Source organism: Taudactylus pleione, unplaced genomic scaffold (assembly GCF_031769625.1).
Source record: "Taudactylus pleione unplaced genomic scaffold, aTauple2 ptg000127l, whole genome shotgun sequence".
Classification (NCBI taxonomy): domain Eukaryota; kingdom Metazoa; phylum Chordata; class Amphibia; order Anura; family Myobatrachidae; genus Taudactylus; species Taudactylus pleione.
This window is the reverse complement of record NW_028284529.1, coordinates 6917224-6942885: the sequence shown is the minus strand read 5'-3', so window position 1 is coordinate 6942885 and position 25662 is coordinate 6917224. Positions and strand designations below refer to the sequence as shown.

Sequence of the window (25662 nt, the reverse complement as noted above, 5' to 3'; positions counted from 1 at the left end):
TCGGTTAGGTTTTTCAATAAATTTTTTTTTATCGAATTGGAAAAGAATCAAACATTTTAATACATAGTTGTGGTTTCAAAATTAATGTACTGAAGCTTGTTACCATGTATAACAGCATGACTCATTAGTGCTGATATCAGAGGCAGGACATGCACATAAGCAAACAGAAGATGGATGGCAGGATGGAGACATGATTTTGCTTCTTTATTTAATTACTAGCCATCAAGCCAGATCAACTTTTTTACAAACTGCACAGCTTCTTCTCACCTCCTGCAGTCTGGATCAAGTGACCGGATCTCCACAACATGAGACCAGTATGCCATCACATGATGACTGCAGCCAATCCCTGACAAGCCAGAAGTATCTAAGGATTCTCCAGCACTTTCTGGTGTAACATTGTACACAGCCTAACTGTGTGCTTTCCAGTGAGCACCTGTTGATTCTCACTGTCCAAAGACTCCAAGTACTATTACTATCTTATTGCACTATTGGCTCCACTATTCAGTTCTATTCCAATGTTTCAGCAATCTGGTCCCATGCCAGTGTTCCAGCAATCCAGTCCCATTCCTGTGTTCTAGCATTCCGGTCTCATTCTGGTGTTACAGCAATCCAGTCTCAATCCGGTGATTCTAGTATTCCGTTTCCACTCCGGTGACTCCAGCATTCTGGTTCCATTCCGCTGACTCCAGTTTTATTGTCCCATTCTGGCTCTACATTATTCCTGTCCCATTCTGGTTCTCAGCATTCAAATCCAGTTCAGTTCAGTGTATTCTGGTCCCAGACCGATCCAGAGCTACTCTTGATCCGTTTCCCATCTGGTTCTAGCTGGGTTGAAGTTATCAAAGCTCTTCTTCATCTTGTCTACCTGCACCTGTATGCATCAAGTATATTCCCTCTGGTTCCAATGAAGACACCAGCTGTTCCACCAGTGCCTCCAGTCGCCAGCAGCCAGATCTTGGCTATCAGTTACACACAGTGCACTCTCAATACATTTTACCACTCCTTACTCTAGTCCATGAGCAGAAACTATATTAGGCCACCCAGCTTTCAGCCGCTCATCCCAAAGTCCATTCTAGCTAAAGACCAGTTTCACAAACACAAATATGACAAACTTGAATAATGGCCTGCCAGTCAAACACGAGCTACCAGACTGTAGTTCTGCTTTATTTATTCACTAGTTACAAGATTTTAGGCCTTTTTATGCTAAATATCAGATTTGAGATTGCCATATCTACCTCATATTTTAAACACAACATTTGTGTTTGCTTTGGACAATAGACACTATGTTTGTCCTGTTCATTGCACAAATATTACCAGAATGGATTAGGTATTGTATGCTACCAACTAAAATGAGGATTTTGTAACTTATACTAGCCAAAATAAGAGGTAACACATTTAAGATTAATCTTTATAATATGCTCTGGTATTGCTGCTCTTCATCATAATAATACTGCTTTGTATAGATAAACATTTACTGCCTCTAGAATGGGCTTCAATTTTATATGTTAGTTAACAAAAAGTGCTCTGTATTAGAGTTACTAGGAATAAAAGAAGGGTATTTTTGTTAAGTTGGAAAGAGTCCAAAAATAGTTGTTATGACCAGTGGAGGCTCCAGAGAGGGGCTGCAGCACAGTTCAAAATTCAAATAGGGGAGTCCCAGCCAGTGATGTTTGGCTTTGTTTGAAATGATAGTTGGTGTGACTCCCCTATTTGAATTTTGAACTGCGCTTCAGCCCCACCTCTGGAGCCGCCACTGGTTATGACTCATTTTTGGTGATAGACTGACAGTCATATATATTTTTCATAGATTTAGCACAGATGCTACAATAAGTTTTCACAGGTTATTCATTTAATTTTATGAATGAGCAAGGATATTTTCTATTACAGTATACTGTAGTCAGATCATCAACGTTATCATCAACACCATCACTATAACTCTGAAATATTAAAAAAGAAGGTCAGACAGCAGTGCTAAAAAAGGGTCCCTTGGTTTTGTGTCTTTAGAGAAATACATGTACTGGTCCGTGTTAGGCTGGGTACACATTGGCCAATGTGCAAGTGACGCGATGATCATCCCAATTTCCCTTCATTCCCAGAACAAAAGATAAAGGGTCTGATTCAGAGACGGACGCTAATGCAATTGCAACTACATTTTTGTATGCAATGCAGCTGCGAAAATATGCAAATATCAGCAAAGATCACCTGAGCATAAAAACACCCACTGCTTCCTTCTCACCTGCGTGCAATAACGCATACCTAGGTAAACATCTGTAACATTGAAGCACATTGGCGGCCATTTTACACTTGTGGCAGCCTTGGGTGCTCTTTTGACTTGCAGAGTTGCGTATGAAATTGCAGCGGCTAATTTATGCATGTCCATGTAACGGCATTTAAACGGACAGGCACAGCTGCATTCTGTGACCACTCCCCATTACCACCCCCAAACGCTGGCAGTCTGTCTCTCACTTAGCGGTGGATTCCTCTGCGCATGCGCGATCACAATGCATGCACAATGGCAAACAATTGCTCAATCTGTGTGAAAATTGCATTAGCGTCAGTCTCTGAATCAGGCCCATAGTGCTTATACACTGTGCAATCCTTCAAATTATATATTATTTCACTGTTAGATTGTTAAGATATAACGTTAACATATCACCTGGTCGTCTGTTTGGGCATACACACTACACGATTTGCACAAAATCGCTAAAGATATCTTCTAATCTGCTGTGCATGTACAGAACATAAGAAGATGTGAGGAACAACACAAAGGAGTGCACAATAGTGTGTACACATTAGACGATGTGGACGATTTGTCATTTCAACAACTCAACAACGACGTTCCAAGTGACTCAAAACAACATATTGTCCAATTTATCATTTAGCGTGTACCCAGCTTATCTTTTTATGTGAGGTATTAAAATATGTAAGATTACATAAAATAGTTCCAATGCTTTACAATTCTGGAAAAATGTATCCACTTCTACCATGTGGGCAACAACCTCCTTGATTGGTACAGAATCTTTTGGACACAAATACTAAAATAATGAAAGAATTTCATATGGAGTGTGGTAATAATAATAATAATAATAAATTATTATTATTATTATCAGTATTAATAATAGTAGTTGTTTAGGTAATAGTAATACCATACTGAATATTTATGACTAACCCAATGCAAATACTATTAATATAAACCTGTGACCTTTACCTCTTAATGATGAGCTAAAATGGAACCAGATGAAAAAAAATTAGTGATCTGAAAACTGTTTTACAGTAGGTGAATAAAAATGTATAACATGCAAAATATATAAACTTTAACTTCAGAGAATAGACCAAGAAAAGTATATTTATTTTATGAGAGAATGTGGAAGGATCACCACAATTTTTTATTTCTTGATGACATTTTCTCAGTTGACATTCTGTGACATTTTCCTTTTAATAATACTAATGCTCTGGCCACAGAATTAAAAGTACACCCAGAGGATGGATTGGATGCATGCACAGGAAAGCCTTGGCTCTATTTTCATAGCAAATGTTTGCATGCAACAGTGCTCACAATAGAAAACATCAGAGAGCATTTTGTGTAGAATTATATACATGTGTCGGGCCAAATAATGGTCAGCTTATTGAAAAAGAGTGATGTATTCTGTACATATTGGCACTTCATATATCAGGAGGACACATGTAAGTAGAGATGTGCGGGTTTGGTTTTATTCGGTTCTTATCGTCAAATTATCGCAAGTTCAGACTAGTTCGGATTTCTCTTATTGGTTATCCAAAACACATGACAGCTGGATAGCCAATATCATGCCGTTTTTGAGATCCAAACATATCCGAGTAAATCAGAGTAAATCCGAACCGCACATCTTTACATGTAAGTGCATAAAAATAGTGTTTTATTACTTCAGGAGACTCTAACCACACATTAATCTACAGTACTCATCCTGATAAGAGACAATATCAGGCACACAGAATTATTTTTACCAAGCCAACAAGAAATTATGAGTAGGATGTGCAGGCTTGGATAGGTTCGAATTTTCCCACCAAGTTCAGTTTTTTCCCGACAAAAATCGAGTCTCAGAAAGAGGCAAAACGTCATCTTTCATGGACAAACATCATCTTCCATGGACTTTTGTCCAGGAATGATGATGATTGTCCATGAAAGATGACGTTTTGCCTCTTTGGCGGGAAAATTCGAACCTTTCCGAGCCTGCACATCCCTAATTATTAGCTCTCATTCTGGTTTATTGTTAACATTTGTAACTATTTTTTTATATATTAAACCAGGTTGCACAATTGTCCAAATAAGTGAAATTGATCCAAAATGAAGATCCTTTGAATTATTCTGTAATAACAATGTCTCAAAACAAAAATTAAATCTTGAAGTTAAAGATACAAATATACTTAGTTCTAGTGTAGTTTTCGGGCAAAATGTAATAGCCTCCGAACTTCCGATTTATATGAGTCTCCCAATATTCCAAGCTGGTTTAGCCTTTAAAAGGATTGTCACTTTAAAAATATGCGGAGACTTGCATAAATCCCTGCAGCATCAGAAGTTCCAAGGTTATTACATTTAACCTGTAGTCTTTTTAGGGGCAATTAAATGTTGTGTGATGTTCATTCCGAAAAGGTGTTTGACAACAGCACACTGTGACAATCAAAATTGATAATTTTGCCTTGTATCCCAGAGTTGTGCAGAAACAGTGGGGGTGTTGGTCTACACACCAACATATTGAAATGGGCCTATCTTAACATCGTAAAGAATTTAATTGGCATAAATGTTTCATCTGTTGCTATAATGAAATAAAGTTACACTGATTTTGTTGCTAATGCAACACCTATGACTGACAGGGTTGGGCATTTTAGATATCCTGACCATATATATATAATTTGTGTGCTGGCTTGAGCCGAATGCAGCAGAGCTAATATCATATATCTGAGATAGTTGGTCAGCTTGACAAGTTATTGCAATATTTTGAAACTAACATTCCCTGTATTCAATGGAATTACAGTTTGAAAAGAAAGTGAATGCTGAGTTTGTATGATATTTTTATGTAGATGGTGTGGTCACATACCAAGGGCACCTCAGATGGTTGAGTGCCGTGGATTTAGCCTGTCATTTATTTAAATTTGTGGTCACACTTGCTATGGCACCCTGCTTTTCAAATGTACAATTAGCTTTGTCAGTTTATCCCCATAACTGATATGCATGGGCATGGACCTGTCTCATTAAGCCAGCACCCATTCTCATCTTTAAAGTGTGCTGCCTTGAGCCGAATGTGGCAGAGCAAAGATCATATATCTGAGAGTCAGACACTCTTCAAAGTTTTAATGCTTCATCTTCAGGGTCAATAATGCATAAAAAACAAATACACTTTATACCATCATCACAGCTCGTGAAATCTGCAGCAGCTGGCATTCGGGATAGGAGCTGCCCCCCACTGATGTCTTCTCCCGTCGACCATATCCATAGGAACTGAATAAACACACAGTGAATAAAAATAAAAATGCCCTGAGTCAAACATTACCATGTGTCTAGCAATAACATTAGACAATCCACAAAGAAATGATGGCCTATTGTGGACTCTGATCCTGAATTAAATCTAACTGACACTATTATTATTATTATTATCATCATTTATTTATATGGCGCCGCAAATGTTCTGCAGTACCTTACAAAGTACATAAACAAGTTGTAGACAAGCGACTTACAGAACAATACAATACATGACATGGAAATATATATTGCTATATTAGTGACCATAACACCCAGAAAAGCAACAGAACATAAGCAAGTGTTAGGTGCCCTAGTGGTGAATAAGAAGTAGATGAAACTAAAGTAGGGAGAAGCACAAGAGGGTAGAGAGCCCTGCTCGTAAGAGCTTACATTCTAAAAACACTACCATAATGCGCTGTTATTCCAGGGGGAGTGTACAATATAGATCCCATTTTTTTATGTATTTTTGACCCTGAAGATGAAGCATTAAAGCCTTGGAACGTTGGTATACTTACCTATATATATATATATATATATATATATATATATATACAGCAAGATTGGACTGGCACTCTGCTAAACTCAAATACAGAAGCTCCTGTGCCCGCCGCAAATTGTAGATAGGAAAACTGAATTGGCAGCTCTAGGAGTTTACCTTGACAAGGGCGTGTGGGCCCCGGACCGTCGGTGTGAGGTGCTACATTAAAACTCCTTTTAAAGACTCCTAGTGCCGCTGATTCAGTTTTCCTATATATATAAATAAACAAATGTCCTGACTGACTGATGCCCAGAACAAAACCCTGGACCTGGAAACATTTGGGCACTATATGCCTTCCATGATGTAGGTAACCACTAAGCAGGGATTTTTCAAAATTCGACTCTTAAGCCTCATATACAATAGCCGATATTATAAATGATTGAACAATAATGAAATCATTATCGTTCACAATATCGGCCAGTGTGCATGCTGCCAACGACCAGTGATGCATACTTGTAGGGCAAACTGACAATATCATCAGGTTCTGAAAGCACAGGGATGCGGGAGGGTGCCGGCACTGAACAATAACAGTATCGTTCAGTGTGTAGGTTCAATGTCATTAACAACATTGAGTCTGGCACTGCAGGGGGAACACTAGACAATATCGCTCATGGACCATATCATCTAGTGTGTACGCACCATTAAGTAGGTAAAAAGGGCTAAAATCTTTCCTCCCCCTGTCCTTACTAACTAACTCATTGTGGCTGTAGCACAGTTCAATATTCAAATAGGGGAGCCACACCAACAGCCACCTCAAATGCTGCCAAACATCACTGGCAGTTGGTGTGGCTTCCCAATTTGAACATTGTACTGCGCTGCAGCTCCACCTCTGGAGCCACCACTTGCCATATGATCCTGATATGGCTTATGAGGCTGACAGCACTACAAAGGTGTAAAATGTGTTTTCACTGATTTCTCAAATACTTTTAGGCCACAGGTGAGGGAGGGTAATGTGTTAGTACAGGTGTGAGCAAAGGAATTTGTTATTATAGAGGTGAAAAAGAAAAATGTGTTACAATGTGTTACAACAGCAGTGAGAGGGGACTGTGTTACTACACAGGTGAGGGAGGGAAATTGTGAAATGTGTTACTATGGGGTGAGGGAAGGGAATGTGTTACAACATGGGTGAGGGAGGGGAATGTGTTACTAAAGGGATGAGGGAGAGATTGTGTTTCTACACATGAGGGAGAGGAATGTCGAATGTCAACAAGGGCAAGGGAAGGAAATGTGTTAAAACAGAGGTGAGCAAGGATAATGTGTTACTACAGAGGTAAGGTAAATGTGTCAGTATATCATGGAGGGTAATGTCTCCCTCTACCAGTGAGGGATGGGATGCATTACCATAGAGGTGAAGGATTAATGTGTTACTGGGGTGGTGAGATGGAAATTGAAACAGTAAATATCTAAGGTCTACCAAGGTGAAACCAGGTACATCAGCTTATATATATATATATATATATATATATATATATATATATAAATATATATATACACACACACGCACACAAACACACATATGCTGCACTATTTGTTTTACGGTCATAGAAAAGCATAAGAGTTAATCCTGATGGTTAGTCTATACAGCTGATTTAAGGAATGTATTTGTCATAAATTCACTTACAGTACATGGATAATAGTAGATGCAATCCAGATAGGTGTTCCTATGAAGACTCTTCAGTGAAGTGTTCCTGTAAAAATAAAGTAAAAACATTGGTATAGAAAGTGTGGATTATTTCTCTGTAACACTGACTGTAAAATTGTTTTATTTACTAAATCTGGCCAGAGGTTTTAAGTGCATGGACCCCCATGGTTTGGTTTTACAAAAACTTATCTTGCAACTGTTTTTGATACTATAGTATTATTAACATAAATATCATTAAATTCCAGTAATTTCCAATCAGTTTTGACCACTTCACTTAAATGCAATCGAAAACACAACAAGATCCATTTTTTAAATCTGAATTGTGAAAAGACCCGACTAGGGACTCGGTTCTACTTGGAACCCCAAAGTGATTCCAAACTGGGACTAAGTTAGTCTCAGAACCTCAAAGTTTGGGTGTGTTCAGTTTTCTCAAAAACCAAACTGCTCATCTCTAGTTTTAATTTTAAGTAAGTATTGTTCAAAAAATACATAACCTTAAATAGGGCTTAACAAGCCATCCCCGGGAAAAATATTGGATACCTAAAAAGACATAGCTTGGGTGTTTTCACAGATAATTAGAGTATTCTATCTACTGTAACTAGGGGAGGTAAAGGTGGGCTACATCGAATTTGGAGATGGATCAATAGGATGTTGTTGCTATATATGTACCTTTTCTTATACTATTTTTCTCTATTTCTGTCTTAAGATTGTTTTTTAGCATTTCAGTTTCTAACCACAAATGTATGATGCCTTTTATCTCATTATTAAATAAGTTATAACCATTCTGCTAAGCTTGTGAAATTTTGTACCATTTGACTCAGTGACCATGGTGATTTTCTATATTATCTTCATAAAATATTATTTCTATTGGAAAATATTATTTAGATTTCAGCTACAAACTCTCTGTCACATACACACTTCCTGTTATGAGCGATCAATGTGCACTTCATTTTCTGGCACAGTATTAGTTTGCTTTATCTTTTGTGTCCCAGTAAAAACACAATAGTGGGGGTCTATTAGGTCTAGTAAGTCTTGCAATCCTTACATAAGTATTTTTAATTCCTCAATATGATACCATTGAGAATATAATGGAGTTCTGTTAAGTGCAGTGATGCTTGCAAGTCTTAGCAATGTATTTTTATTTCCACAATATAGTATAATTGAGAAATATCATGCAGTACATTCTACTCAAGACTCTTACCTATTAACTATGGATATTGAATCATTATATATGAATGACTCAGGTCTCATAAGAGATGTAATACCTGTGGTCTAAAATAGATTAGATTATTACTGGCCAATTGTTGATGATATGTTTCTCTATGGTCAGGAACAGAAGTGACTGTAGATTACTTTAATCAGTATATAATTTCCTTCTTGCAGGTTTGAATTTTATTGTATATTATGATACTCATGCAATTATATTTATTGATATGACAGTATAGTGTACATTGAAGATGATCAATTGAAACAACATTATAGGGTAAAATAGAAGAAATAACTGTGCTTCCTCTCTAAGTGGATGAAGTGAGAGGTCAGCATTCTGTGCTGTTGCATATTTCCCAATGAATTTTTACATGTAATGCAAATATAATTGGCACAATAAAAATCCAGGTAAACATAATTAATGTATATTGAGTATGTGGGAATGAGTAAGCCGAAAAGTTGTGTGGTCAGGATGTTAAACATGTAGGTAGATAAACCTAGTCATAAAAGTATATATTCTAAATCAAGTAGAGATAAATAAACAATTAAATAGTCTTAATACTTAACATTCATGACTATCTAGATGTTTTTTTTTTTTTTTTTAAATGTCAGATACCACTCCACAGTATATATCACTAATCCACTGAATGGTCAATCAAACTCCATTTGGACAGATTTAGTCAGAACCAGAACTGAAGCCTTTGGGTCTGATTCAGACCCGCTCACGAGCACTATGCTCACGAGCGCATAGCGCTTGCAAGTGGGTCGATGGCCGGGCAGTGCGCGCCCGTGCGCGAGATCTGTAGCGAGTGAATTTTCATTAGCTGCGGGACTCACTACAAGACTGGGCGGCTGTCGATTGTGATTGACAACTCGCCCCATTTTGTAGGCGTGCAGGGGGTTTGGCTGGACAAATGGAGGCGTTGCTGAAGGGCGGCCCTACTGACATCACCAGTGATGTCAGCAGTGAACTTCCTGCTCTATTAGAGCAGGAAATTCATTTGGGCTTACGGTGGATGAGACCACAAGGGTCTCGTCGCAATCCCGATGGTCGCGATAATCGCGACCATCACCAGGTCGCCCGCTAAAGCTGTGGGTGACCACCCACAGCTGTAGCAGGCAGCCTGGAACGCCGGTGAGAAAAAACACCGGCCCGCCCTGATTCAGAGCGAGCGTTCGCAAATAGCAAACGCCTCTGAATAAGGGCCTTTTAGCGAATATCTGGTCAGTAATCTATTATGGTGGTTGATACAACATTGTACTTCCATAACATAGGCCCCCATTTTTTTCATTGAAAAAAAATGACATAACTTTGTGCCCCTGCAAATAAGCTTTAAACCTAATCACCGTTATTCACTTCCTCTTATTACAGAATTACTATAAAAGGACATCTACAGCGAAACTCATAACCAAATCCAATCATACTTGCCAACCTTTTCACTACTCCCTCCAGGAGGGGGTATTCTAGTCAAAACTGAAGAAGGCGTGTTGTGTGTTGGAGGGTGGTGTATCAGGGGGTGTGAAGACGAGATCATGTCCCCCGCTAGACAATGCCAGAATTAACGGAATTGTGACAGGTAGAGCAATTCAATGCAAATTGCATCATCAACTCGGCAAGTGGTCATACACATCTGGGTAGCTTCAGCCTCCAGGAGACTTGTCCACATTTCCAGGCAACTGGGAGGGTAGGCAATTATGGATTGAATGTTAAGGAGCCTATAATCTGATCTGAGTCAGTTCTGATAATGATTGGGAAAGTGTTTGGCCTTTGGAATGCCCTTGATACCTTTCATAACTTCATTAATAGAATGGATTAAATATAAATGAAATATAATATTCATATTTAATTCATGCTTTTGTAGTGTTTTGAGTGTCACTATTCTAATATTTGTTCTGGTTGTAGTGTTTTAAAAGAGCAATGGTTTTAATTAGTATTTTGTTCACATTCATTAATAACATAATTAGAGATACACTGAACAAATTTGTGATAGTCTGCTTTGATTTCATTCTGGTGTACTCAGTATTTCTCAAAACAACAAAACATGTCAAAATAGTTTTAGCACATCTCTGACAAAATCAGGGGCAATGTAATAGAGGGTGCATTTTCTGTAAATTCTATCTCATGGCAAGTTACAGTGAGTTTCCAGTGACTGTGGAGTAAAAGTTGTGGTGTCAGGCTCTGGTGTTGATTGACCTCAGTTGCGGGTGCAGTGGCTGGTGGGTTTAGGTGAGTTGATGGTAATAAACGAGGAGGCAATATGTAAGTCTTCCCCATAGGCTACTCTCAGATGTTGACAAGACCTACTCTGAGGCGCAGAGTCTAATCCACTTGATGGTATTCACCAGGGACCCCTACAAGCGGGATATGGGGTTCACTGCACCAAGTGAACAGGTCGTGACCCCAGAGTAGGTATCTGAGAGAAGTGAGAAGACAAGGGACAAAACTAGGAATGTACTGGAGGAGTATCTGCAAAGATGAATCTGACACTGATTAGCGATGGGGATAACTCCGGAGATCCAGATATTGTTTGTCATGAGTAGCTGTATTGGGAATCTAGATGCTGAATAGAGATGGGTAACAGCTCCGGTGATCCTGATGCTGTATAGCTAACAATAGGTAACTGTATATCCAGATGCTAAAAAGCGAATTGTAACACAAGGAATGATTTCTGATAGAGAACACTAAAGAATAGTGTGGAGCCTAGGATGCAGTCTCATCAAATAGTCACTAGAGAAGCGAAATTGCACATGCAATTTCCTGTTCATGAAGCCATACTTAAATACCCTTAGGTAGTTGGTCAAGTGATGCAGAGATCAGCTAAGTCACCGCAAGACTACAATTTGAGGAACTTAATTAGATGACCAACATGGCTGCACCCATGAACATAATAGCAACACAGAGATGCAGTATGGAAGTCCTAGCAGACCCTGGAAAGAATACTCAGTCCACTACTCACCCACACGCCTGTCGTCTGACCGCCCCAGAGATTGAAGATGCTGGTACATATGTGAGAGGCAGACGATCCCAGGCCGCAACCTGACATGTGGGATGTAATAGGTAGCAATTTAAAAGGTACAGTGACAGCTTAATTCTTCTTTGGCTTCCTTCATGTGGCCATGAGTAAAAATGCCCAAGAGTTTCATTACATACAGTAGGAAGATTGTTTTACTGAAACCAATAAATGCATGGAGAGTCAGAAGTTATGCAAATGTAACCTTGTTAGCTCTTTATAATTCTATTTTTTTGCATATAAAATGTTGTATGTCTGTTTTTTTTACTGTATGCAAATTAAACTTAAAAAAATTACTACAGTATGTGAATACTTGTTCATAATATTTTTTTATGGTCTGAAGTGAAATACTGTATCAACAGTTGTGACCCAAAAGAATTACAGATACACATTCAATACACCTATTTTTGGCATGTAGCTAGGCACTAATTCTCCTAAGGAGATAACATCAAATTCCCATTGTCACAAAATCCTGACTAAATGGATGCAGTCCCAAACATATGCCTCTCTGATAAATGGGAAGAACCCTACTATCTTGAAATAAACCACCAACAAATTTACAATGAACAATTCATATCTTACATCAAAAAGTGTTTAGGTTCTCTGCAACACTTCTTTTTTTCTATATAATAAATGACTGTAATTCTCCCAAGATCTGCTTTAGTGAAAAATATACAGAAATGTATTTTTTTTTTTTACAATTTCTAATAAAGATTTATAAAATATAAGTGTGAATGTTTATGTAATATATAAAAAAAATGATTAGGGAAAATAAAATGGAATTCAATTTGTGAGTGAATAAAGCATTTAATTTTCCTGTTTGTCCATTAATTATCAGTTGTATACCAACACAGAATTTCCTTTGTGTGGTAAATCCAAAGGCCCTTTCACAATTTAATTGCCCCAGTCTACTAAATGTGACACTAGTTCTTCTTGAGCAATAGAAATATTACCTACACTTATCCTACTCCAGTGGATTTATAGGCATCATATGTAAGATTTAAAAAAGCTCCTTGCCACGAGGACCGTCTATTGTTTTGCAAGTTATACTGGCGAATTTCCAGTGACATTTTTAATCTCCCTTCCTATTACATCTGGTTATTTCTAGCTTTAACATTAGAATCATCAGGAGGGCAAATTGCATTACAGAAAAATTGAATGTGGCACGATTCTGGCGCTTTTTTATAGTCTAATTCTGTTACATACAGCAACTAGAAACTTGCTTGAAGTAAACCCAAATCATTCCAGTTTTGTTAAATTGTATTCTATTCCACTCCCCCCATAATCTCTTAAAAAACTGTAAAAAAATCACATAAAGTTTTTAAAGTTCCTTGGTCATACATTTTACAAATGGATGCAAATGGCTTTTTATATTATGAAACAAATTAATCCAGCCAAAACCAAGGTCATTGATGAATAGCCTCCTCCAAAAGATATAAATAATCAATTATTAACACTTTATTTTCAAAATTGTGCATCCATTACCTCTTTGACCCACAAGTCCTCTTTTCTGGTGGACTATAGAGACTCAACATCTTTTTACCAAAGAATCTTAACGTCATAGTTCATCCAAAACCTACTATACATTACCCTTCATTTTGGAGACAGATGCCTCAGATGAAGCTGTAGTGGACAATTTAACTAGAAAAAAAGATGCATCTTCCATGCTGTGCATATTATGGGTGTGGTAAGTATTACCGCTGGATGCAAGGCCGCGGTTCAAATCTCGACAGCGGCAGCCTGGCAAGGGTGAACATACTGATCGTCCTAAGGTAAGTATCGCTAACCTAATTCCCCACCCTAACCCTCCCTTAGGGGTGCCCAACCCTAACCTTCCCCCAAGTGCCTAAACCCTAATCCCACCTCTAAGTGCCTAAACCTAACCCCCCTTCCCCACTGCCTAAACCTAAGTCTCTAGGGGGGGTGCCTAACCCTAACCTCCCCCCGGGGGAGCCTAACCCCCTCTCCCCTTAGCCTAACCCTAACCCTCTCGGGGGGGTTCCTAACCCTAAGTCCCCCCGGGAGCCCTAAACCTAACCATCCCTCCCCCTGCGGCTGCCCGCACCCGGCTTACCTTCGTTGGTTTGCCGGGCGTTGGTATTCCGGCGTCTGGTTAATGACAGGCGTCAAGTTTTTGATGCCTATCATTAGTACCATGCCGGGATTACATGGTACTGGAAGCCGGTCGGTCGGGATTTAGACCGTCGGCTTCCGGACTACATCCCCATATGACACCTGGAAATTACTACTATTTGAACAAAACTACAGAATCACAGATTTTAACCACTTTAACCACTAAAGCTTCTTTTAAAGAGTGCCAACTTTTTTTAAAGGCTTTCAATTAATTTTGCAGCCTACATGGACCACAAAAACCTGCAATATCTTCAGTGTTAATAACTTAGCTTTTGTCAGTTAGTGTGGACTTTATTTTGTTGCACAATTCCAATTTAGATGTCTTACTGAACTGATAGTTGTAATGCCAAAGCAGATGCCTTTTCTTATTGGTTCTCAAACTTGGTCCTCAGGACCCCACACAGGTCAAATTTTCCAGGTCACCTAGCAGGTGCACAGGTGTATTCATTATTCACTGACACATTTTAAAATATCCATACTGTAGGTGAAGCTAATTATTGAACTTGTGATTCTTTGAGGAGATTTGGAAGACATGCACTGTTTGGGGTCCTGAGGACTTTGTTTCATGACCTGTGCCTTAATTCAAGAGAGACATCAGAAATAATTTATTATACCTTCTACAGGACTTTCTCCCTAAAGGGTCTATTCTTGCTTTTACTGGCGGCATGTCTTTTTGCACAATTGTTGCAGTATCACCTATTCCCTTTGATTCAAAATAAGTACTCAGCAGTTTTGATACAAGCAGGTGCCTGCTGTACTAGACTATTTGTACCTACTGAAATACTGCAAGCAAAGTAGTTTCATAATAACTTGACTGTTGGATATTTGGAGACGCAAACAGTATATCACAGCCTGTTCTTCCCATGGGAAGACAAAGGTCTTGTATACTTGCCCAGTATGAGTTCTACAAACTGTATGTCTTCCATAAAGGCCTTGTAGAAAAATTAGTATGGCCTTTTCATATAGAGTTGTTGTTGCTTCCAAATCCAATCCCATTTTTGTATTTATAGACAAGTGTTTTGCTTTAACAGAATGAATATCAGAATAATTATTAATACAAATATTGACTAATTAATTCTGCAATTTTGGTAAAGATCAAAAACAACAGGGCACAGACATGATTGCTACCAGAGACACACAACCAGGCTCGGACTGGGCCACCGAGGATTCAGGGAAATCCCCGGTGAGCCCCGCAAGTTCATAACCACGCCCCCACTAGGGGGCGTGGCCTAGCGCAGGTCACCAGCGGCTATTTTCAGTGCAGCAGCTTGCCGGGTATGTATGACTGACGGCAGCGGCTGCGTGCATCGGGCGGCTGGCAGCGGCAAGCAGGCTCCATCTGCACTACTGATTAGTTACATTTGCCAGAATCAGTGGTGCCTGTGATGTCACCGGGGGGTGGTGAAGGGAGGAAGGGAGCTGAACATGGTACACAGTTCACGTTGGGCCGGCTCAGAGGTGCTCTGCCCCCCTCTCGCAGGGCCCCTCCCTCAGTCAGTCCTCCCCCATACACTTCCAGGTGTTCTTAAATCACTCCTTCCTTCCCAAAGCTAGGCCCCCCTTTACGTCCCACTCACCCCTCTTTCCTGTATTCCGTTCCCCATGTCTTTGCCACACACTTCATATTAGTTACAGTACCGAGTGCTCTTATCCTCTCCACCAATCCTCTCGGGCACAGCAGCCTCCCTATCTCTTGCAGTGCACTCTAGTGGATGTAGTTCTTTATTACTCTCCAGCCACTAGCTGACACCTCCCAGAACTGCAAGTTCCAGCATCCCCCGCGGCTTACTTCCCTCATCCTGGTCTGGGATTGGCTGCAGGTTGCAGAATGACTAACCAGCAGCACCAAGGACACAGCCCTGCACAACTCCATCAATAAGTAAGTAGAAGTCTGTCTCTGTGACATAACTCAAATCCCATTTTGTGTGTATGTGTGTGAATACATGTGTGCATGCATGACATTTATTTGTGCATGCAGAAATATAAATATATATATAGTCAGTAATGTATATACACTGTATCTTTGTCTAGTTATCTGAAAGTAAGGTACATGTGTATATTTCTTCTCCCTTTATCAGCACATATAGATATAGTATAGACGCTTGACTTCTATTAGTCAGCAGTTCTGTGTATGCCTACACTGTATTATTTTTATTTTATTAGGGTTCTATGTAGAAAGGTTGCATGTTACCAGGGGCTGGCTTCTGTACTGCGCCCAGCCTGTTGCAGAAAACTCCCTCTGCATATTCTGACTGTATAGGAACTGTGACAGTACTATGTTATAGAGGGGATGTATTTATTATTCCGGCTTTTGGGATAATCCCAGCGCCAGCATCCCGACCTCTGGCATCCCGACCGATGGCATCTAACTTTTATGTAGTGGTGTTAGGGGGAGGGTTAGGCACTAGGGGGAGGGTTAGGGACTGAGGGTGGGCTAAGGTTTAGGCAGCAGGAGGGGGGGTTAGGTGTAGACACTAGGGGGAGGTTAGGTTTAGGGGAGGAGTAGGGTTAGGTATCGACAGTTGTTGGTATCCTAACCTTGGTGGGATGCGGGCATTGGGCTTCTGACCGTCGGGATCCCGAGCATTGGCATCCCGTACCCAACCCATATAGAGGCGTGGGATGTGGGGTAAGCTGTATGCATTGTGAGCACATACTGTCCTTAATTCCTTCTGCACATCTGGAGAGAATTAATCCAATGTAACTGTCCACTGTGCACCTTTTCACTGCTGTATTGGATGCTATTCTCTCAGTGTCCCAGAGAACTGACTAATCCCTGATATATTTCACTCTGCATTCTATCATATTAGGAATATGTATGTAATAACATGCACCGACATACACAGCTCTGTATTGTGTCAGTGTAAAAGCTGGCTGACTGAGGACCTAATTCAGAGCCGCTCGCTCGTACGCGGCCGTTGTTACGCGACCGTGCATGCGCATGCTTCGTTCTGCACATGCGCATGCTTTGTTCTGCGCATGCGCGAACTACTCAGAGTGATCGTAATCTGCTCGCTCATCAAGCAAAGACAGCCCAGTTTAATGAGTGACAGGAGAGGCCGTTTGTGGGTGGTAACAGGGGCAGGACTCTATTAACGGGGGAGTGGAGGTGCGAACGCAGGCGTGCTTGAGTGTTACAACCCCGTTTCAGAGGTGTGCATAATTAACAACCAGCGTCATAGGACACGTCACATGCCTGTTTTGTACACTGAAGTCCTCGCAGTGCTTGTGGTAGGGTAGAGGCAACCACAAGCGCTGCGTTCGCTTCCGATTGTCCTCGATGTACCAATGTTTTTATACATTCCTGGAGATGATGTGCGCTAGTGGGTGTCTCCTTATAATCTAAAGGGCATGTATAGACACCAAGTGATCGCTTGCCAATAAAAAGTGGGCGTACTACTGCCTTTCCGAGCAAGCGCATGCCATGCCGTCACTTAGCCGAATTTGCATACACTGGAGGCGAGTGATCGCATCTAGCGAGCGGCTCTTAATCAGGTCCTGAGTCCACGAGATTTGCTCTACATTCCATTATCCATGTGTGCCTCCTGCTTGTTGTATTCTTTCTTATTTATTAATATAAGTATTATATTTTTTCTAATGAGCAGGGTGATGGAAGAGTGGATGGGCCAGAGTGTGAGGGTGTCCACTAGGTTCCCAGAAATGCCTGCTAAGCACTATGTGGCATAATGTGAAATAAGAGCATTGTGTGTCATGTGTACTGGTGGCAGTACAGTGTGGCATTATGTTAACCTGGGGCACTACTATGTGACATAATATGAACTTGGGGTACTGTGTGGTATAATGTGAATTAGGGTACTACTATGGGGCATAACATTAACTAAGGCACCACTATAGTTCATACATTGAACTAGCGCACTACTATGGCACTCCTATAATGGCTGGCCACTCTCTCTAGTCAGCTGGCTACAGCCTTCTAGCTCCTGGCTGCGCCCTTTAGTGGGCCTCTGTGGTTGCATTCCCCTGGTGGGCCTTTCATGCTCCAGTCCAAAACTGAACACAACATCAAGTAAAGCAGCTTAGTCCTTGAAGGGTAGCAGTTGAGGTTGTTGAGTTAGAGAAGGTAGAAAGGGTGAAGCTGAAGTTGAAGTGATAAAGAATGTAGATAAACTAAAATCAATAAACAAACAATAAGCAAACAAAACAAGACTTTGAAGCACAAATAGGGAATCACAATTCCAACTTTACTCATGCAAACATTGGTAGGAGTTAAGGTATTATGAAGGATGCGGACATGTGAGGAGTCTTATTGCAATTGACTTGACTTTTACTAATTGCAGTAAAATTTGAATGTGCTGTTGTCATTGTTGTCAGTTCTCCACCATCTATTGTCGATAGCTGGTAGAGCAACAAATCCTCACAATGCCCTTATTTTTTAGGACCAGAATACATGTGACCTTTGAGTACTTGGCAGGATGCAGTGCACCAGGCATTTAAAGGGATGCATACAATATATTATTGTGGTTGCTCACCATATATTGGTATATTGTTAAAAGTGTACTACAATAACCAGGGCCAGCATCAGAAAACTCGGGGCCCAGTACACTGATATCTCTGAGGCCCCCAAGCCCCTCCCTCCAGGAACCTGGCAGCCAGAATCCCAGGTGTCAGAATCCCGATGCTGGCATCCTGACAGGGTTAGGATACCGTTGGCTGGTATCCTAACCCTCCCCTTCTCCTTACCTATAACCCTCCCCGATGTCTACACCCAACCTCCCCCTTAGTGCCTAACCCTATCCCCAACACCCGCTAACCCCATTACTTATCTTTGGGATCACAGCTGTCATGATGCCATTACCGGTATTCTGACAACGCTGGAATCCCCGCAGTCGGGATTATGACCGCTTCCCTTCAAAATATCATACACCTGTATGTCACTGTATTCCAAAACCTGTCTGTAAATAGATACTATGTTCTGGCTGCTCCGGTCCAGGCACGACTATAAGCTCAGTGTGTGTGTTGGCTGGAGGCAATCACTAACCTATATACAAACACACACATTATATATACATTATATAAATGATTATTATTATATACATTATATATATGTGCGTGTGTGTGTGTGTATATATATATATATATATATATATATATATATACACACATACAGTATTTTACATACAGTATATATTATAAAAAAATGGCAAAAAATAAGAAATTACAATAACATAGTTACTTACCTGGCCAAGAGACCCTTTGTACACTTTGCAGATGGACCACCTAAAGAGGAGGACGGAGTGTGTGGGGGGGTCAGGGGTGCCATGAGAGGGGGGTGCCGGGGGGGTTGGGAGTGCCACAAGAGGGAGTTGGGTATGCCGCGGGGGAGGGGACAGACTGTCAGACATACTACGGGGAAAAACAGGCTGATGGAGAGCTACAGGAAGCAAATGTCAGGACGAGCTACTGTCAGTCATGGAGCTGGGTGTAGGTCAAGATTGGGGCCCAGGAGGAGGAACACCACCGGCCCCTACGTGTCACAGTCACAGTGTTACCGGTGTTTCACTTGGAGGAAGGATGGAACGGTGATGGTGGGAGGGGCTTCTGCTGTAATGCTGCTGATTTTTATCTACAGGAGCACAGCAGTTTTAAAGGTATTAATTGATTTACTTTCCCTGAATCCTCGAGGGTACTGGTGTCCCCTTAGTCCCTTCCCTGTCATCAGGCCTGACAATAGCAATCAGAGTTTGACTTCGACTCAATAAAATGGTAAGCTGTCTGTCCACCATTGAACTCCCCAGCTCCCAATGTACAAAAAACATCTGGAGGATGTTATTGATGAAATCCATTGAGACATTGGTAGATGACTTCTGTAGAATGGACAGCAACATATCAAGCCCAGAGGATAGGGTATATGGCACCTTGGTATATGTACAGGTAGTGCAGGATTGGTATACTACAGGTGGTCTACAAAATTCCTGGTGGGCCAAATATATTGTTTACTAATTTTGGGATCTCCCCCCAATCATGAGTTGCATCTCTGGTGAATGATCTTTAGTTTGCTCCCAGGAGAACAGAGCTTTCCATCTTGTGCCTTGATTACCTTGGTAAGTGCTGTATCTCTGAATGCTGTTTTGATTTGGATCTTTTCCAGAAACTCCAAAGAGATGACCTCACCCAGAGTCAAGTCTATAGGCATGAAAGCTTTGCCTTCCATGACAAATCATTTGGGAGACAACTGCTGGAAATGTGCATCAACTTCACATTGACTGGTATGTTGTGATGAAATCAAACCTGGTTAGGGATAGCACACACTGTGCCTGCTAAGGGTTCAACCATTTGCCTCTTAATATATTTCAGGTTGTTGTGGTCAGTGAAGATAAATATAAGGAATCATGATACCTTCAGAAGGTGCCATCACTCTGTGATTGCCTTGATGATGGCCAGCACCTCCCAATTTCTCATACCATAGGGGACTTCTTTAAAATGAAAGTGCAGGTGTGAAGTTTGTCCTTGTTATCAGCATGGAAGATCATGCCTACTGCTCCACTCCTACATACATCAATATTTAAGATGCTGATTCTAGGTTGGATGGATCTCTGTTCATAGATGCAAATGGAGAGTTTTTGCAAACAATGCATGTGCAGATGTGAAATTATGCATTTCTGGGTTTGTCTCTCCTATTTGGAGTTTTACAAAACAAAGCCATATCTGTCTTTTTGTGAAATTTGTCATTTTGGGTGTCAATGATGGGAGTGCATAGAATCATCCTGTCATGTGGGCGGGATGTGGGCATATAATGTTAAATGTACCACACAATTCTAATTAATGCACATGGGGAAGGGTAGCCAGCTTCTGATGGGTCTCTTACACCTAGTATGGGGATTGTGCTAGTGCTACTAATAATAATGATGGTCACATGGGCTGGCTTAAAATCAATGGGCAGCTCAGGTTTCCACTTGCAGATGCATGAACCCCATCATTAGCCCTACAGTTTCTTCCATTAGCATAAGGTAGGAATTCAAGATTCTGTGACTGCTTGCAAATATAGCCACTCTGAATTAGCCTGTCAGTGTATAGCCCTTACCAGGGCAGTTTCTAGATGATATTTGTCCCAGTGCAAACAGTCAAAATGCGAACCCCCAATATTTTTCAAAAAAGGGTATGTGGCCTCAAAACAATGGACATGGTCTCACAACAAGGGATGTGGCCACACACACTGGCCCACACAGTAAAAAAACCCACAACAATGGCCCCCACAGTAAATAAAAAAAACCACAATGACCCTCAGCAGCCAGAGCAGCCTCAGAGATTCAGAAGCTGGCTGAGGATTTGAGCCTAGTTCCCCAGATGCCACATCCAGGGCCACCATCAGGGGGGGACTGTTGGGACTGGAGTCTCAGGCCTGGACACAGGAAGAATGGGAGGGGGCCCAGGCCTACCCAGTACTGCCCGCTCTTACCACCGCTGCCTGCCAGCCCACACTAATAGGAGTAAAAGGAGGAAGGGAAGGGCTGCTCCAAGCTAGGAAACCCCCTGGACCGATTACCCGATTACCCTATTAAGTTGCTGAAACTGACCACAATGAGGGCAGAGCCAACGTGACAAGCCCTGCCCCATACACCCGCAAATTGCGGCATTATGGAGGGGATGGGGCCTAATGATGCAAGGTGCCCGCTACCATTAGCAACCTGCTGTTGCATTAAGTGTAAGTATGTTAGAGTATAATTATGTGTATTAATGTTAGTGTGTATATAAATATATGTGTATGTATGTGTTAGTATGGAATGGATATATGTGTATGTATATGTAAGTGTTAGTGTGAATATATGTGTATGTATGTTAGTGTGTATATATAGGTGTATGTATGTTAGTGTGTATATGTGTTAGTGTGGATATATGTGTATGTGGTAAATGTTTAATATGCTGGCAGATGGGATCCCAGACATCGATATACCGATGATCGGCATAATGCTGACAACGATATCCCAAAGACATCCTGAAACTGATGTCGCCATTCCTGACCCCCGCCATCCCAAAGGTAAGTATATGGGTAAGTATGATACTTAGCCTGGAGATGGGGGTGTTAGGTTTGTGTACGCCTGGGGGGTGACTAGGGATAGGCACCCCACCCGGGAAGATTAAGATACGGGGAGGGGAGTTAGGGTTAGGCACCACCAGGGGGAGGTTAGGGTTAGGCACCCTGGGGAGGGTTAGGTTTAGGGTGCAGGAAGGGTGGGTTAGGCACCACAGGTGGGAGGTTAGGGTTAGGTACCACCAAGGGAAGGTTAGGGTTAGTGGGGGAAAGTGGGAGGATTAGGGTACTTACCGCCCCTGTCAGAATTGTAGATGATCCGGCTTCCAGCATACCAAACTGGTGTATGTATGTTAGTGTGTATGTATGTATGTGTTAATGTATATATACGTGTATGTATGTTAATGTGTATATATGTGTTAGTGTGTGTATACTGTATATGTGTTAGCATGTATATATGTATATGTATGTGTTAATGTGTATATATGTGTGTTATATATAATGTATACATGTTTGATATATATATATGTGTGTGTTGGCACAGTCCAGTGCTACCCAGACCCATAGGTAGGACTGGCGGAGGTGCTGTTGCTGCCAGCCGCACGGTGCCCATTTCCTTGCTCTGGTGGCCAGTGTCAGCAGGGGACAGAGTGTCCTGTGCAATTGCATAGCTTGCCTGCCCCTTGAAATGGCCCTGGGCCTTCCTAGGGTTGGGATACTGGAGTATGGGTGTAGAGGTGAAGACACTTTCAATGACTCAATTGCTTATTCCTGAGAAGTCCCTGTGTCCTTAGGAATTCTTGATAAAACCTGATAAAACACCTGTAGATAGAATACATCCAACGGTCTCTGCAACACCTTTCTTATGTGATTGCAATACTCCTGAAGTGGGCTGGAGAAAATGGATATACTGTATCCTTCAGAGAATTAATGATTAATTATTAAGTCCCTAAAAAGTAAGCTTACAAATGCATTAAAACGGTGTAAAAAATGTGACTGTCAACATTTTCATTATCAGCATCGTGACTGCATACCAAACAACACATACAGAAAGTAGACTGCCTTCAAGGACAACTAGTACACTTTAGTAAAGTGTTGATTGCTGTAAGTGGAAAAGAATAATAAGTTGTCAGTTTTAACAGACAGCACAACAATTTTTCACCCCATGCCACCTCCATCCCCAAACATGTGACATCACAACGTAACACCAAGGGGGCAGGGCCACCAACAGCAGAAAAAAGAACACTGCCTAGAACATCCTAAAGAAGTTCTTGGCAGCTCTACAGGTGATAGAGTTCCAGGCAACCTGCATTGACACTGTATTGTCACCTATTGGCTGTGTCTGGTTTTGAGATGAAATCTCACATTACAGTTGTCAGTGCTGATAGTGATTTGTCCCCTGTCATCTGTGACTGGTATTTTTTTAGATCCTCACACAAAAAAGAAACATAGTATTTATGAGGAAAAGGCCACAATACTGTGAAATTTAAATTTAGTCAAGTCTTAAATGGGACCATAAACCAATATACTTTACCATCTCAAAAGTCTCCAAATATTAAACAAAACCATTACTAGGCCTTACTAACTCGAGCACAATTGAAACACTTTAAAATTATGTATAATCTGAGTCCCCCCTGACCTTGACGACCATTGTAACCCAGTGTTTAACATGCCTTGAAGCAAAGCCAATATGGCAAAAAAACCCAAAAACAAACCTTACAACTATTTCTTTATTTCTCATTATCTTAAAATGTTTTCATTTACTACAGTATAAGCAACAATAACCTGACAATAGTTCAGGGACATTCATTTTTAATTGAATGCATTTGTATATAAGCCTTTACTTAAATATCAATACATGCTTTATTTTGAAAATGTACTTATACTTATTCAATGGAAGCTAGTATTAAATTTCATATAAATATACTGTTCTTTTGCATTTATTGTACTATTTATAATGATGTGTTTCTCAAGCATCAGGTGGTGGTTGTTTTGTTTAGAGAGATCATTAATGGCACAGATGTAAGTTTTTCATGGGCAAAACAAAATCTGAGCCCAGTACATACTGTATGTTTAAATAGTTATAAAGTAATTTAATGTCTGTGTTTAGAGCTCACTGCTTTTCATTATCCAGGCATTATGGGCATGATTCAGAGGTGCCTGCTATTGCAGCCACGTCTTTATGCTAATGCCGTTGTCAATGATATTTACACATAGATGGCCACCAGCTGTGGTGCTAATCTGCAGCTGTGCAACCATTGGTTGCATCATTGAACATTTCACTAGCGCTATGGAGGTGCAGATTATCTGTCTGCACAGTTACCTGTGTCAGTGCAACTGAGTCTCTAGCCACGCTCCCATAACCTCCTGCACACTGAGGGGGTCATTCAGACCCGCTCGCGAGCACAGGACACTCGCAAGCGGGTCGATGTTACCCCCCTGAGCATGCGCACGACGGAGGGAGCTCCGTCGTGCGCATGCGCGAGACCCGTGTAGCGACGGGGTATCCGTCGCTCCGGGTCTCGCACCAAAGGGGGCCTGCTGTCGATGTTGATTGACAGCACGCCCCCTTTGGTGGGTGTGCCGGGGGCGTGGCTGCCAGACAGAGGCATTCCCATGGGAACGCCTACTGTCTGAAGCCGGCCCCACTGACATCACTAGTGATGTCAGTGGGAGTGATTTTGGCTCTGATAGAGCCAAAATCACTCCAGGGCTTGCAGCAGCAAGACCCTACCGCAGGGTCTCCGTCGCAAGCCCGATGGTCGCGATGGTCTTGACCATCGCGACCATCATCATGGACGCTCGCATAAGCTGTGGGTGGTCACCCACAGCTATGCAAGCGTCCAGGAGGCCGCTCCATTTTCATGTAGGAGGGCCCTGATTCAGAGCGAGCGCTCTGGTCAGAGCGTCCGGCTCTGAATCAGGCCCTGAAGTCCCCAACTCTTGCATTTAAATTCATTATGAAAACATTGGCCACTTGCATGCGGCATTGACATTACGTGCACCTGTGAATCAGACCCTATGCCACAGTTTGGGACACTAATCTTAATCATTTATTTTTATCACTGGAATGCGAGCATTTCATTTTTAGACTTGAAAGGATTGTGTTTTTATAACTGCAAACAAGAAAGTAGAGGTACTGTATATTGTTTTAAACTTATTGATTTGTGCTATAATTCAATAGAAACCTCTGAGAAAATAAAACACATTTTGACAAAGGTAAAATTAGACAACATATTTATGATTTTATTTTTCTCTAACAAATATACAGTAAAATAGGCAATTTACCTTTTCAGTGTCTGATGTATGGCTGTGACAATAACTACACAAGAATTTGTTTATTATTGTGAAATAAGTGATAGTATGGTTCCATCACTGTGGTTTTGAATCTATGATGTGTGGGGATCACATACACAAAGCAGACACAAAACAGATTTTACCAGAGTAATCAGATGCAGGAAAAAGTAAAAAAAATAAAAAAATAAAAGGGGGTATGCACAGTGGTGCCCCTTATGCAGTGCCCCCAGTAGTTGCAGTGCCCACAGTGGTAGTGTCCCTTATGCAGAGCCCCCAGTAGTGGTGCCCCTTATGCAGTGCCCCCAGTAGTGGCAGTGCCCACAGTGGTAGTGTCCCTTATGTAGAGCC

General features: G+C 41.2%; 2 long non-coding RNA genes across 2 annotated transcripts; one reads left to right on the top strand and one right to left on the bottom strand.

The window, feature by feature from the left end:
• Nucleotides 1–5314: 5314 nt before the first annotated feature.
• LOC148523815 (uncharacterized) lies at nt 5315–15767 on the bottom strand. Its single transcript, XR_015878413.1, has 3 exons — nt 15605–15767; nt 7657–7723; nt 5315–5476 (listed from the first exon to the last, which is right to left on the bottom strand). It is a non-coding gene; the product is annotated as an uncharacterized LOC148523815 (long non-coding RNA).
• LOC148523814 (uncharacterized) lies at nt 15342–24016 on the top strand. The gene is made up of 3 exons (XR_015878414.1): nt 15342–15906; nt 20137–20254; nt 20343–24016. It is a non-coding gene; the product is annotated as an uncharacterized LOC148523814 (long non-coding RNA).
• The last annotated feature ends 1646 nt before the right edge of the window (nt 24017–25662 follow it).